This window comes from Columba livia, unplaced genomic scaffold (assembly GCF_036013475.1).
Source record: "Columba livia isolate bColLiv1 breed racing homer unplaced genomic scaffold, bColLiv1.pat.W.v2 Scaffold_166, whole genome shotgun sequence".
Classification (NCBI taxonomy): domain Eukaryota; kingdom Metazoa; phylum Chordata; class Aves; order Columbiformes; family Columbidae; genus Columba; species Columba livia.
Genome location: NW_027043062.1, coordinates 157,151 through 171,995, shown reverse-complemented (window position 1 = coordinate 171,995; position 14,845 = coordinate 157,151). Strand labels below are relative to the sequence as shown.

Here is a 14,845-nt window from a genome sequence, read left to right as displayed (position 1 = left end):
TCTTAACCACATTAACCGCAATTAAGGTTGCGGGAATAGACTCCTGGATACACTACACCATTCAACACAAGAACCGAGAGGTTTTTGACACCTGCTTTCTTGTCGGTGTCCTACTGAGCACTAGCACAAAGCCAAGAGTGTTGCTCAGCAGCACCAACCACGTCTGCCAGGAATTAGTCTTCAACATGAACCAGGGGCAGCAGAAGGCAATCACCAGCACCACAGACAGCAAAGGAGAAGTCTGCAAGATCCCGTAAGGCTGGAATAGACTGTTGGCATCTGCTCTCCACGGCAAAACCGGAGGAGAGCGTAGAGGGAAAAGAAATGAAAGTCATTGACCGTGAAAAATGCGTGGCGAAACACAGGAGGTTCTGACACAAAAAGACCCTCCCGGGAGCAAGCCATGACTTCTGGATCCAGCATCTCTGGCCCGGGATGAAGGCTTGCCCATTGCCGTGCGGCCACTTGGGGTGCAAAACTGGGGTTTGAGAGGGGCTGTTGCCCCCCAGTGTCTTGCTCTGCCTGGAGATGTCTGTGCAGAGGTCCCTGGACAGGACGCCTCTTCCTCAGTCAGCGCTGGCAAAAGCCATCTGGGGACACGCTCCGTCCTCTGGAACTCTTCCTGGTGTGACTCGCAGCTCACGTGTGACAGCGCTGCTCCAAACTTGGCCATCTCCAAGGACCGGCTTTCTTTGGGATGTGGGGTTCACTCTCAGAGGAATCATGGCAGCCCTGCTTTCTGTGTTGGGGTCTCCCTTTCAGCTATGGAGCAGCTTCAGTTCTCCGTGCAAAAGGATCTTGCAATGGCTGTGTAGATAGCAGCAGCGTTTCTGAAGCATCAGAGGAGATGTCAGAGCCATCAGGCTGAGGGACGGGAATGCCAGCAAAAGATGGCCCGTGTTGCAAAAGGGAGGCAGCCGTGCCAGCTGGAGAACCTCTCTCGCAGCTCCATCCCCAGCAAAGAGCTGTCTCTAGAGCAGTTCGTGCTGCTTACAGGCAAGATCAGCCTTTGCATTTGAACCACCTCCTTGCAGAGGTGACAGGAAACATCCTCTGGTTTATGTCGTTCTAGCTGCAAAGGCCAGGACAGTGTTCATGAGGGAGCAAGCGATGAGCACATTTCCTGGTCGGCAGCCGCTGGCTCGTGCCAACGGTGAAGAGAGGCAGAAGAAATCCCTTCAGAACAGCTCCCTCTCAAAAGACATCCTTCTGCTTGATGAACCGCAGGGAAAGGCGTCCTAAACCAGGCACTTTGACCTTGTTTTCAGCCCAGGTTCCCAGTGCTGGTGCACTCGTGAGCCAGTCGCTGCACATCTGCCACCAAGGGGAATCGCCTCCGAGGCCAGCTGTGCCGTGGGGAAAGGAAAGGGTGAAACGTGGGGAGAGTTTGATTTAGTGCACAACACGGATAAAGCCATTCTCTCTGCAATTAAAACTGAGGGTGTTTAATTCAGTGAAATGAGATTTCATTCCCCATGACCTGTGCGATTGTCTTTTGAATCTGGGCACGGGCTGCAGTGACCTGCCACAACATTTGAGGTGTCACCAGCTGCATTGTGGGTGGTAAAGTGGGAAAGGCAGGAGGGAGCCTCAGCATCTCCCATCCCATGGATGACTTCATCACAAAGGACCAGGGCGGCGCCCGCTGGCTCCTGGGGCGGCTGTTGCCGGGCAACAGAGACACTATATTGTCCCCTGTCACCTGTGCCCCTCACCCATTTGGTCACTGGCCGTGGTGGGATCACTTGCCGTGGTGGGATCACTGTGGTGGTGGACTCATTTTGGCAGTTGGATCGCTTTTGGTGGTGGGATCACTACTGGTGGTTGCATCACTTTTGGTGGTTTGATCGCTTTTGGTGGTTGCATCACTTCTGGTGGTGGGATCACTTTTGGTGGTGGAATCGCTTTTGGTGGTTGAACCGCTTTTGGTGGTTTGATCACTTTCGGCACTCGGATCGCTTTGGTGACTGGATCGCTTTCATCACTCCGATTGCTTTCGGCACTTGGATCTGTTTTGGTGACTGATCGCTTTCTGTGGCAAGAAGGAGCAGGAGAAAGGCTGCTGGCTGCCCATCCCTCCAAGATCACCTCCGGACAGAAAAGCTCCCGTCTTCCCACATCAGGCTCCGTGTTTTCCGGCAGAGCAGCAGCGATGGCCACACTCGGTCTGCTGGAGATGCTGAACGCCGCCATCGGGACACCCAATTTGGGGGTTGTTGACTTCGTGGCGCTTCACAAGTTGCTCGAGGCCATCATCGGGCAGCTGGGCCAGCAGCAGCTGTCTGTCCTGGAGCCAGGGCAGAGCCCGGCCCCCGGCCTGGCAAAGGACCAGGACAGCAAGGAGCAGCCTGGCCAGGAGAAGGAGGAGGACGGAGCCCTGGGCACAGGGCAGCAGCTCTGGAAACCAGAGGAGCAGCTGGAGGGGACCGGGAGCAACTCCGAGGTCTCCTCCATGTCCAAGGAGCTGATGCCAACAACAACCGAAGAGGAGGAGAGAGCCGTCTCCAAGGTAGATGCTCTTGCTGGTCCCTGGGTGCTCCCCCACGAGACGCCCCCTCCTCCGGGCTCCGCGCTGCTGTCGTGCCGCCCTCAGCCCAAGGGCTGGGTTAAGCCCGAGCTCCCGCAGCAGAGCACAGCGGGGCCCAGGTCCCCAGGGACCCTCCCCTGGGCTCACCCCCCACCCGCTCTCCCAGAAAAGGGCTTCGCTCCAGCACCTGTGGGAGGAGATCAACAAGTTTAAGGAGGCGCAGTGCGGCCTGGCAGAGGACGTGCGGGCCATGCAGAAGGCGCACTCTGGCATGGCAGAGGACATGCGGGAGATGCAGGAGGCCATGCAGAAGGCGCATTCTGGAATGGCACAGGACATGCAGGAGATGAAGGAGGCGCATGTCGGCCTGGCAGAGGACATGCATGCCCTGCAGGAGGCGCATTCCGGCCTGGCCGAGGACATCCAGGAGATCCAGGAGACGCTTGGCCTGGTGAGCATCCCCTGGTGCCCTGGGAGGGAGCTGGGCCCTCGTCCCTCCCCGCTCCTGCTGCCCTGTCACACTGTGCCCGTGCCCCACGGCCATCGGTGTCAGCAGCGTGAAGGGCAGCAGGAGGGAAGAGTGGGAAGGGTGTCCCAGGAGTCGCTAAGGCACTTTTGAACTAGAGAGCCCTCAAAACAGATCCAGGGGAGGGGAGAAGGGGAGATAAAGCTCTGCCCCTGCAATTCAGCCACGGCCCCCAGGCACAGCCCTGCCCAGCGTCCCTCTGTCTCCTGCCCCAGTTCATTTGGGGATACTCTTTAAATCCCGCTCCCACATCTGAACGGGTGTCCCTCTCCTCGCCCAGCTCCAGGGGAAGCCCCAGGACGCTGCCGGGCTGCGCAGGGACAGGAGGCGGCTGCGTCCCCCGCTCCCTCGGGGACACCAGCCCTCCTGCCTCGGGGCACAGCCTGTGGGGTGGGGTGCTGGGCAGTGACGCTGCGGGTCCCATCCCTGGGTGTCCCATCCCCCCAGCTCCATGGCTGGGCTGACCCCGTGATCCCTTTGCATTTGGGCTCTCATGTTCAACACGAGTTTGGCCCTGTGAGATGGTGGTTTGGGGACAGGGACTGGGGACATGGCGGGGGGTTCTGGGGTCTGTCCTCACGGCTGTCCAGCTGCCAGTAAACGTGCTGCCCTTTGCCTCTTCTTCCCAGGAGGGCGGTGGGGGCCAGTCTGCCCCTGCTGAGCCCACCCAGGTGGCCATGGACAGCCAGGCCAGGAAGAGCTCAGCACTGGGGCCGAAGGGACGTGGGACACGGCCTGGGATGGAGACCGGCAAGGGGACTGCAGGGTCTGGCTCCCCGGGGATGCGAGCAGGGACACAGGGGGAACCAGCGACCCCTGTGAAGTTGTCAGGCGCTCCCTCTGATCACACGAGGTCTATTGGTGCCGGCGCCACCACCCCGGGGATGCAGGCAGGATCCCGGGGCACCCAGGCCAGCACCTCGGGGCTGGAACCAGGATCACGGGGCACCCAGGCCAGGACCTGCCTGGGGACACAGCCAGGGGCCCCTGATGCCCAGGCCAGCACCTCGGGGATGCAGCCAGGATCCCCTGGGACCCACACCAGCACCCCTGGGGTGCAGCCTGGGTCCTCCAGCTCCCAAGCCACCATCCCAGGGGATGCCCAAGAGCCGGCCAAGCCCTGGGGCTCCACCAGCACCTCCAGCTACGAGTCGGAGATGCGGGAGGTTCTCTCCCAGGTTGGGCAGCTCGGCCACCTCTGCACTGGTCTGAAAGAGCAGGTGGAGCAGCTTAAATCTACCAAAGCAGAACATGCGGATCTTGAGAACTTGCGCCGGCTCTTCCCGAAGGGAGGTGAGAGCACGGGAGGACTGGCGGGGGTTGTTTGGCGTGGGGTCACCCTGGGTCAGGGGCTCGTCATGCTCAGAGACCCCCTCACCGACAGCACATCCCCTTGCACCATGTCCCTCTAGGCCGGGAGAGCATCACCAGCATCCTGGCCGACCTCAGGTGCCAGGTGTCCTTCCTACAAGACATGGCCAGGGCCCTGCACGGGGAGGAGGAGAAGGTGAGCCGGCAGCAGTCCCCGAGGGGCTGCGGGGATGCCAGTTTGGGCAGGGAGGGGGCAGCCGAAGGGTCCCCGTGCCGGAATGACACAGGGGGCTGTGCCCTCACCGCCCCCACTGCCGTTCCCAGATCAGCAAGGTGGAGGATGCTCCCAGAAAGACGAGGGGGGCTGGAGCCGGCAGAAAAGCAGCCGGCAGCGGCCAGATGACCCGACAGCCGCGGTAAAAGGATGGGAGAGGGTTTCCTACCCCTCAGGGCTGCGAGGGATCCTGGGGTCTGGGAGCATCCCAGTTTGGGGGCCGAGGGACACCCCCACGAAGGCTAAGCCTGCCCCTGCCCCCATCTCGCTGGCCAGGCCCAAGGGACAGAAGGTCAAGGCAGAGCGCAAGGAGCTGGGGAAGCAGCCGGAGCCGACCCAGGCCGAGCTGGAGCAGTTTGCGGCCAAGTACGTGAATAAGTTGGTGATGGAGGCAGCGCAGCAGCTGCAGGCAGAGGTGAGGCCCGGGGGCAGCGCTCCCAGCCCCCGCTGGCTCGGGGGGAGTCCTGGCGGGGTCCCGGCCACGTCCCCTGGCTGGATGGGGCCATGGAGCCTCCACGGCACCTGGGCTTGTGGGCGGCACCCAGCCCGGCTCAGAGCTGATTCCTCCTCCCCTGCCAGCAGGTGGACGAGCCGAGGGCGACGGTGCAGAGCGGGGGACACGAGCACGCAGGGTGCCACTTCTGCAGCCCGGACACCAGGGTGCTGCTGGGGAAGCTCCTCCAGCGCTGCGAGAAGCTCGAGGAGCAGGTGGAGTCCCTGGCCCAGAAGGCGGGCGGCAAGGTGGACAGTTATCCAAAGTGGAGGAGACAGGTAAGGAGATGCGGTGTAGGGGGCTTGAGCTGCCAGGACCCCCCAGGCATTTCTGCTTTGCTCTAACGTGGGGGAGCCCCTCGCTGCCCCCCTAATTGGCTTGTCGGAGTCAGCAGCACGGAAGGGAATTAAAGCCTTGGAGCAAATGTCCTGCTTGCACTGAGGGCCCGTGGCCATCAGCCAAAATACCCTGGGTCTGCCCCCGTGGGGCAGCCACCCCCTTGCTCAGCACCGCCTTGTCCTCTTAGTCCCTGCAGCAGGACGAGCAGCTCAAGTGCCTCCAGACCAGCATCGTGCAGCTCCAAAAAGGCTACGAGAAGTTGAGCTTGGACCTTGCAAACCTGCAGCAGGATCGCCAGCAGGAGCAGAATGACGTCAAGGTGGGTGGCTGTAACGCGCAGGCAGAGCCCAGGCTGGGACCCCAAGGGGTCTGTCCCCCTGCCACCCTGCTCGCAGCCCTGCACAGCTTCCCCATGCCTTTCCTGGAGGTTTCTGATGGGGTGGGGAGGCAGGGGGTGCTCGGCTGGCCGGGGGCAGCTCCGACCCTGCCGTGGCATCACGGGCTGCTGTCTGCCTTGGAAGGCTCTGTCCCAGGCCCTGGGGAGGCTGGAGAAGAAGCAAGCAGACAAGGAGGAGCTGCTGGTGCTGGGAATCGATGAGGTACGGGCTCAAGGGGCCCCGGTGCCAGTCAAGGGTGTCCCGGGCAGGGTGACAAACACCCCTTGTCCCTTGGGTGCCGGCTGGCAGAACCAGCCAGGGGGAGGGAGGATTTCTAGCCCGGCTGCAGGTCCCTTGCCAGGTCCCTCTGTGACCCCGAGTCCCTTCGGCTGGTGGGACCAACGCCACGGGGGTGATGGGGTGAACAGGACCACGTAGCCACTTCCCCTCTCCTGTTGTCTCTGCATCCTGTCCCCACCGCTCTCCTGCCTTTCCCTGTTGCTAGAAAGCAGACAAAGCCGCCCTGGCTGACAAAGTCAGTCGCAGCCAGCTTGAGGCGTGCGTGGAGCGGCTGACCAAGATGATGGAGGAGGTGACGAGCCGGGTGACGGGCCAGGAGAACGGCTGGCTCCAGTTCCAGAAAGAGCTGCAGAGACAGATGGACTGCAAGGTGAGGGCTCGTCCCCTCCACGCAGCACTGGCACCTTGGGGCCTGGCAGCCTAAGGCAGCATCCTTGCGAGGGTCCCCCCTCCCGGCTGTGCCCCCGGGGACCGCCATGTCCCATCCTGGGGTAGCTGGCTGAGGGTGTCACCCGTCCACAGCTGGACCGCCGGGAGCTGGGGGCGTTCCGGAAGCAGCAGGAGGAGCGGTGGAAGAGCCTCAGCGGGCAGCTCCAGGAGCAGGCGCTGCAGGCAGAGCGTGACAATGCCGCTGGGATTAGGAAGTGAGTGCCATGGGGACAGTGGCGGCTTTGGCAGTGCTGGCCCTGTTCCTGCTGGCTGTCCCGGCTCGTGCCGGTGTGGTACCTGGCGTGGGAGCCATGTGGGCAGCGCCCCTGGGGATGCTGAGCAAGTGGCTGTGCCTTGTGCTCCTGCCAGCTGCAGCTTCGCAGCGATAGAGGCGGCACAATGAGGGGCACGTGTGGGAGGAGCCCTCCTCAACCAGTCTTGGGGGGTGGGTGCAGAGGCTTTTTGTGGCTGGTGTGCAGGTGGGGCTGTGCCCCCCAGGAGCTCCCCAGCCCTTTTCTCCCCCCTCCAGGCAGCTGCTGCCTGGTTTCCATTGCCTGTCCTGTGACCGGCCCCTCAACATGCTGGCGCCTGGACCGTGAGTAACTGCCCCCCGAACAGGGAGCACCCCCCGACCCCTCCCTGGCGTCGAGTGACACATGGGGTGCCACCTGCCGGGCACTGAGCACCCCCATGTCCTGTCCCACAGGGAGCGGACGGGCGAGTGCAGATACCCCACTGTTCCGCGGAGCTGCGGGGGCCCACACACCGTCACGCCCCCGCGCTTCCAGCCCCAACCGCCCAGCACCCCACGGCCGTCCCCATCCAGCGCCCGCCGCCCCAACAAGGTAGGGATGACAGAGGTGGGGAGGGGGATGCTGAGCCTGCGGGGGGATCTGTGCCTCAGTTTCCCCAGGGAGAGCTGGCTGGGGGAGGGTTGCTGGGGGATGCGGAACGGGGCCCCGTGTTTGGGTCACACGCTCTCCCCTTCCCAGAAGGACGCGATGCAGCTGTCGGGCCAGGACGGCACTGATGGGAAGCGGCAGGACGAGCAGCTCTCCATGATGGGGGGCTCTCAGCTGCCCACAACACCAACGGCCACCCCAGAGACCTCGACCTCGAGGAGCCAGAAAAGTATGGCCCTGTCAGGGCACCGGGGGGCAGAGGACACCCCGCTGTCTGGGGGGACGGGTCTGTGCCCACAGCTGGGCAGGGTTGGACGGGGGTCTGGGCTCTGGGCTGGGCTGTGGGGGCAGCACTGGCTGCTGGGGCAGCCGGTCCCTGTGGTGGAGCTGGAGGGAGCTGGGGGGACATGTGGGGTGGTGCTGGGCAGTGTGGGACAACAGCCTGTGTGCTTCAGGGTGGGGGCAGGACCCTGTTGGTGGGTGTCTGTGGCTGACCCTGCCCCTCGCCCCCAGGCACCGCCTCCCCGCTGCTGTTAGCCGTGCTGAAGCGCCGACCAGCCTCATCTCCCGGACGCCTCACCCAGGCACCGAAGCTGCTGCCGCCCATCCAGCCCCCCCGCAGCGAAACAACCCCCTGACAGCCGGGCAGGACGGGGGTCCCGGCCCCGGTCCCACCGCCCCGGGCGCTGAGCAGGCAGCGGCTGCAATAAATGGCGATGGGCAACCAAGCGCCGGTGTGGTCTGAGTGGGGGTCCCTGGGGCAGGATGGCAGAAAGCCCCCTGTGTTTGCTTTTCCAGGAGAAAAATAAGTGCTAAAAAGGCGCTTTGGGGTGCCCAGGTGGATCCAGTGGTATCCAGGGTCCCCAGAGGGAGCACGGGGAGCAAACCAGCGGGCACCAGGGCAGAGCCAGCAGAGGCCCATCCTGCACCCCGGCTGGGGCTGAGGTGTCCATGGGCTTCAGAAGCACCCCCTGGCACTAACTGGGGGGACGGGGTGAGGGGGGAGCCAGGGGGCTGTGCAAGAAGCCGGGCTGGCTGTCGGCAGCCGGAGGAGGGGAGCGCTTTGCGCTTTGCTCTGGGTTGGGGGATCCAGAACTGGGGGGACGCAGCAGCTTCGTGCCCCGCCCCGGGGTGCCCACAGCCGCCGTGTCGCAGCGCTTTGCAGTCGCAGGAAAGCACCGGGCAGCTCGAGTTGATGGGCGCTCAGTTTCCCCAGCCAGGCGATGCCGGCGGTGCCAGCCCAGCCACCCAAGGCCCTACAAGAGACAAGGGCTGTTCATACAGCCAAGCAAAAGTGTGGCCCGTGGGCAGGGGAGCTGCCAGCCCTGCCTGCCCTGCCTGCACAGGCAGGAGGAAAGCCCCTGAGCAAACCTCCTGCATCCCAAAACCGGGGATGCTCAGCCCAGCAGAGCTGGCACTCTGCACTCTCCAACTGAAGCGGAGCAGCTGAGACCGGGGAGTGGACCAGACGTGTCCCTGATGGAGCCACGTGCCAGGGGGTTCCCACCAGCCCCCCAAGGGCAGTGTGTCACGGAGAGTCCTCGCAGCTTCATTTAAGGGACAACAGAGTCCAAAACAACTTTCATTAAACCGGCGAGGAACAGGGTTTTAGCACTCCAAAGTGACTTAAATAAAGGTTCGGATATCAGCTGAGGAAAATTATTTGAGGGGCAGCAACTGATACAACCAATCAGGCGGTGCACAGCGTGCACACACGGGGCTTCACTCAAAACAAATGCCGGAGCTGGCCCTGAGTCCCGGAGAAGTACACACTTGCCTAACACGGTGCGGGATTATTTTAAAGAGATAAAGTACGCGTGCAAATGCGCACGGAAAGTTCCTCGTGCATATGTGCACGGGAGGAAAATACACCCGCGATTCGGCGAGGGTCAATTTATACGCGCTCAAATGGAGCGCGGAAAGTTATACGTGCATATGTGCACGGAAAGTATAAATATACTCGCAATCCTGCGAGAAGTTTTACTTACACCCGTGGCGGTGTCAGCATTCAGGACACAGAACCACGGGCGTAGTTATATGCGGTGCTTTATTTCAGCGCTGGGAAACCAGGGGCTCGCACCCAAAGCTGGTTCCGACCACTGATTCAAACTTCACCATTCTATACAATTTGGTTACATACATATTCATTGAAGTTACAACGTGTATATTGCATATTCATTAGGTTACACAATTATTTCACAATATCAGTTGCAACACCTTGGAACTACTCTCAGCATGCGCAGTGTCCTCCGGTGGTCGTTCAGGGGGTCTTCAGGATGAAGTAAGTAGTCTTCATCACTAGTGTACTTTTCACCTTTCATCACAGCACATGCGCACTTCGTATAAAATTATACAAATTCTTGGGTGATAGCAAATGTACCTTCTCAGCACTTTCAAGATAAGATAAGAACTTACTGAGAACTAACAGGACTAATTTTCAGTTCTCTACAATATGAGCTCGTATACAACTTGCAGAGCTTTTACGATAAGGTAGGAATCCTGGATATGGTCTACAGAATCAGAAACACAGCCCAGCCCACAAAACTCAATTCAACTAGAACAGCGGCGAGGCAAGCGGAGTCTCCATCCCAGGGAGGGGGCTCTCCTGGCGGCAGTGGCTGAGCTCGTACTCCGAGAGACCCCCACACAAAATGGGGCCGGGTCTCGACGAGCGTCCCGTTTTTATCTGGTCAGATCTGACTGTAGGCACTCTAGAAGCTTCTCTGCACCCCCCACACTGGCTGCGGGTGCCCCTGAAGCCTTACCCTGGCCGCTGGCGCCCAGCGGCTCGGCACTCCCCTCTCCCAATGGCCCAGGAGCCAGGGTGCTCCGGGCCAAACAAAAGAAGCTGTTAGCCTCAAGTAGCAGAGAAAAGGGGGAGATGTGCCGTACTGAAGGAGGGAGGGGGGTTTGCATTCTGCCACACAGTGCTGGGGTGCTGCCTGCCCTGCCAAGCTCTGCCCCTCCACCCAAAGCCCTGCCAGCTCCCCCTCCCCGAGGCTGCCCCCTCCTTGTCCCCTCTCCTCCTTCCCCCCAGCCCCTCAGGGCGTCCCCAGCTGCTGACAGGGTTCCCCAGAGCATTCTGCCCCCATCTCCCCATGGAGCTCCCCAAAAGGCAGAGCTTGGGCTCCCCAAGGACCTGTCTCCAAGCCTGGGCTGGCAGCAGCTGCTCAGAGCCAACAGAGAAAGCACAAACCAGCACGTCAGGGCAGGGCTCAGAGCTCCAGCACCCCCGGGACCCCCCAGAGCCAAGACCCCTCTGGCCACCACCTCGCCTGTCCCAGCCCCACTCTCCTGGCAGCAGAGGGAGCAAGGCCACCCCCGATGGCCTTCAAACAACATGAGCCAGGGACTCGCTTCTGATTTTTAACATCTTGTTTAGACAGATTAAATAAAACTAAAATCAGGTGGCAGTTCATGGCAGATGCAGAAAACCACCCGAAGGGAGGAAATTCAAAGCAAAGGCTGCAAGTTTGGGGTGTTTTTTTCTGTTTGGTCGGGTTTGTTTGCCTCTCTGTGCCCAAGGAACCTGCGTGTTTGGGAGCAGAGGGCATGGAAATCCTGTGCGCAGTGCTGCAAGAGCTGGGGACTTTGCTACAGGGAAATTAAAGGCAATGAGCTCCCCCAGCAGCGCCAGAAACCCTGACCAGGGCAGGTCCAGCCCCTCAGCAGCTCCTCTGAGCGCTTTGCAAAGTTTCATGGCAGCAGCAGTTTAATTGCAGCAGCAAGTCCCTGGGGAAATGTCACCCCACAGGCGTGTGTCCCTGAGCACAGGGGGCTGCCACGCCAGGATCAAAGTGCTGTCCTGTCCTTGTCCCTAAAATGGATGCAGGTCCGCAGCACACTGGCCTGTGCCCTGCAGGGATGTGACATGCACTCAGCCACAGGGCCTGAGGCCACGGGGTTGGGCTCCCATAGCACCATCCCCTGGTGGCGCCACCAAGACCAGCACGGCGCTCACTCTTGGGCTCCGTGAGGGTGGCCGGGACAGTGAGTTCGCCCACCCAAGGGAGGTCAGAGCTCAGCTGAAGGCAGGAGGTGGGTGACGGCAGTGGGGCTGGAGGGACAGCGGGGCTGGGGGCATTTGGCAGGGCAGAGCAAGGCCCATGGGGAGGACGTGGCACAGGAGAGGGTGCTGGGAGCTGGGGGTGCTGGGAGCAGCAGGGGGTCCCAGTGAGTGTGGGGGGCACAGGGTGCAGGTGGGATGTGCGGGGCAGGGGGTGCGGTGGGTGCGGGAGGTGCCAGTGGGTGCGGGAGATGCCGGTGGGTGCTGGAGGTGCCGGTGAGTGCTGGAGGTGCCAGTGGGTGCGGGAGATGCCGGTGGGTGCTGGAGATGCCGGTGGGTGCTGGAGATGCCGGTGGGTGCGGGAGGTGCCGGTGGGTGCTGGAGGTGCCGGTGAGTGCTGGAGATGCCGGTGGGTGCTGGAAGTGCCGGTGGGTGCGGGAGGTGCCGGTGGGTGCTGGAGGTGCCGGTGGGTGCGGGAGGTGCCGGTGGGTGTGGGAGGTGCCGGTGGGTGCTGGAGATGCCGCTGAGGCACTGCAGCACCGCGTTCATGAAGCAGGTGTTCCCGTGGTTCCGCAGCCCCTGCGCGCTCATGGCCCCGGGCGGGCGCTGGGCACCCCCCGCCGCCGGTGCCGGTGCCGCTGCGGGGCCGGAGGGGCCGGCCGGGCGGTTTTGTGCGCGGCCGGCTCCTCCCCCGGCCGGGCTGGGGCTGCGAGCGGGGAGAGGGACGGGAGGAGGAGGACGAGGACGACGAGGGAGCGGGAGCGGGGGCTGCCCCGGTGTCCCCAGCATCACCGCGGGTACCCCAGCCTGATGTCCCCAGCATCACCCCAGGGTGTCACAGCATCGCTGTGGGGTGCCCTGATCCTGCCACCTCGGGGTGCTCTTAGCTGGGACAGTGGCACAGTGGCCACCTCTGCACCCTCCACACTGAGGTTTTGAGACCTAACGAAGCTCCCTCCACAAAGAGCCACAGAACAAGGGTGGCCACCCCAGCGCTGGCACAGCCCGGAGGCTTTGGCTGCCTCCTGCCCACCCCACACCAGCTGGCCCCATGTGTGGGTGCTCGTTTGGGGTCCGGCAGAGCTTGGCTGGGGAGGGACAGTGTCACCTTCCCCCCGCCGCAGGGATCAGCCCCTGAGCCTTCCCTATGTGCCCGGGGGGACACAGGATGGCTGAGGCCACTGGGTCAGCTCCTCCTCCCCACCTGCAGCGCCGCCAGCAGGGGAAACCCACTCTGGTTCTGACAAGCAGTTTTCAACCGGATCAGTCCCATGGTCCGGCTGGATCCGTCCCACAGCACCACGCATGTGGCACCGGCTGTTTCTGCAGCAACTCCCCTGGACGGCAACCCGGTGGCAACGTGTGGTTCTTCACACAGCTCTGAGAGACTCGCAGCCCCAACCAAGTCCAGCCGTGTGAGGCTGGGACCCGCCTGTCTGTGCCAACAACCTGGAGGTGAACCCTGGCCCGGGTTGCTTTGACAGCTGCCAGCACTGCTGAGATAACAGCCCCAGCGCTGCCCTGTGCCCGGGAGCCTGGGCACATCTCGGGCAGAGCTGTCCTTAACCAGGGCCAAGGGGCTGGCAAGGGATGGAGTGGGAAGGAGGTCCCTGTGCCAGGCACGGGTGCCACTGAGTGTCACCTCGCTGCAGGGCAGGGGGTGTTGCAGAGGCCCCATTGCGGCGTGTGGCTCTTCTCTCCCCGGGGAGCTGCAGAGGCTGATGATGATGTTGGGGGGGGGGCTCCCAGGGGATCTGAGCTTGGCTGTGGGTGCTGCGGACTCTCTTCCATCCCTGCATCTGCCTTTCCCCCCGGAAGGGACAGCTGTGCCAGGCAGGCTCTGCAGCGCCTTCCCTGCCCCACAGACACCCTGGCCATGGGGAGGTGCTGCAAGCCTGGCCCTGGATGCAGCTGGAGGTGATGTGGGTTCCGAAGAGATGGGGCAAAGTGGTGGAGGAAGGGCCAGGTGGTGCTGCTGGATGTCACAATCCCTCCTCCCATGGGGCAGGGTGTTGGTGGCAGGGACACAGTGACCTCCCCGGGGATGCCAGGCTGGTGGCCGCCAGCGGAACCTGAGCGGGGCTTAATGCTGGATTGAGTGGAACCAGAAATCCAAAGCAGTTTGTCAATGAAAGCAGGAAAAGCCTGAAGAAAAAGCGAGGGGAGCCGGACAGTGAAAGATGCAGGAGCCAGACTGAGAGATCAGAAACCAGCATTTGTTGGAAGGAGGTTGGTAGAAAGCAAGACCCGATGAACACATGCAAGGGAAATAGTCTAAAGTGCGACAGTGAAACAGGCACGTCCCAAAACTCCAAACCTGCCTGAATTAGGAAGTGTTAGATAACGGCAGTGGCTCTGCCGGGTCCCCAGCAATGTGCCACAAAGTGCAGCAGGTAACAGCAGCGAGAGCCTCTGAACGCCCTGCCACGCTGATGCGGGGAAGAAAACCAGCTCCCATCAGCCAAGGACCTAAAACCCTGCTGGGGTTCTTCTTGAGCAGCATCTTCCCAAGCGCCGGGGCGCAGGCAGCGATTCCTTTCTGACAGGTACCGCCAGTCCATTCCAATCCAAAGCGTTTGCAGGTTGGAGCGGGCGCCAGGAATGCTCGCTATGCTGATCTGCCTTTCAACAATATCGTGTGTGCGACCTTCCCCCTTCAAACCGTTCTGAACGCGATGCCTTCCTGTTCAGGCTGAATCCAACATCCATCGGCGCTGCAGCATGCTGCAGACTTGGGAGCAAATTTGGGGTGGGGAAAATGAAAACGTCCAATGCAAGCAGGGGGGGAAAACGCTTGCTCACTATTCTGGAAAATTCCGTGTTGTTATGGCACGAACTGTCCCGGTGCCTCGGGCACCAGACAGCTGGGATGGATATTAAAGACACGGAGAGTTTTGGTTTGATCAGGGAGACACGGTGACAGGACAGTGTTGGAAACGTCTCCTCTGCCTGGGCAAGAGTCTCTGCCCCAGGGAGGCACTTGGGTGTCAGGATAAGCTCAAGAAAAAAGCCTGAGCAGGTCTGAGCTGAGCTGTTCCAGGCCCGGCAGAAATCCATTGTCATGCTGCCAATCACAATAATAATAAAAACAAAGGGAAAACGTGGTCCCCACTGTCTGGGCTTTGCCATCGGACAATGTTTTCTGTATTGGAGCCGCTCCCGTCCCTTGGCACAGGCTGGAACACCCGTGCGGCCGAGGGGAAATGTGCTTTCAGACACCCCGTCCCACTGCCGCGGGTTGTACCCGGGGCTGAGCTGGGGAGAACCGGTGGGGCTGGGAGACTGGGCATGGTCCAGCTCTGCCTGTGCGCTGCCTGTGCTCTGCCTGTGCGCTGCCCGTGCGCTGCCCGTGCTCTGCCTG

At 61.9% G+C, this 14,845-nt stretch overlaps 1 long non-coding RNA gene across 1 annotated transcript; it reads left to right on the top strand.

The window, feature by feature from the left end:
- The first annotated feature begins 7,554 nt into the window (after positions 1 to 7,554).
- LOC135577895 (uncharacterized) lies at positions 7,555 to 8,206 on the top strand. Its single transcript, XR_010469390.1, has 2 exons — positions 7,555 to 7,707; positions 7,992 to 8,206. It is a non-coding gene; the product is annotated as an uncharacterized LOC135577895 (long non-coding RNA).
- The last annotated feature ends 6,639 nt before the right edge of the window (positions 8,207 to 14,845 follow it).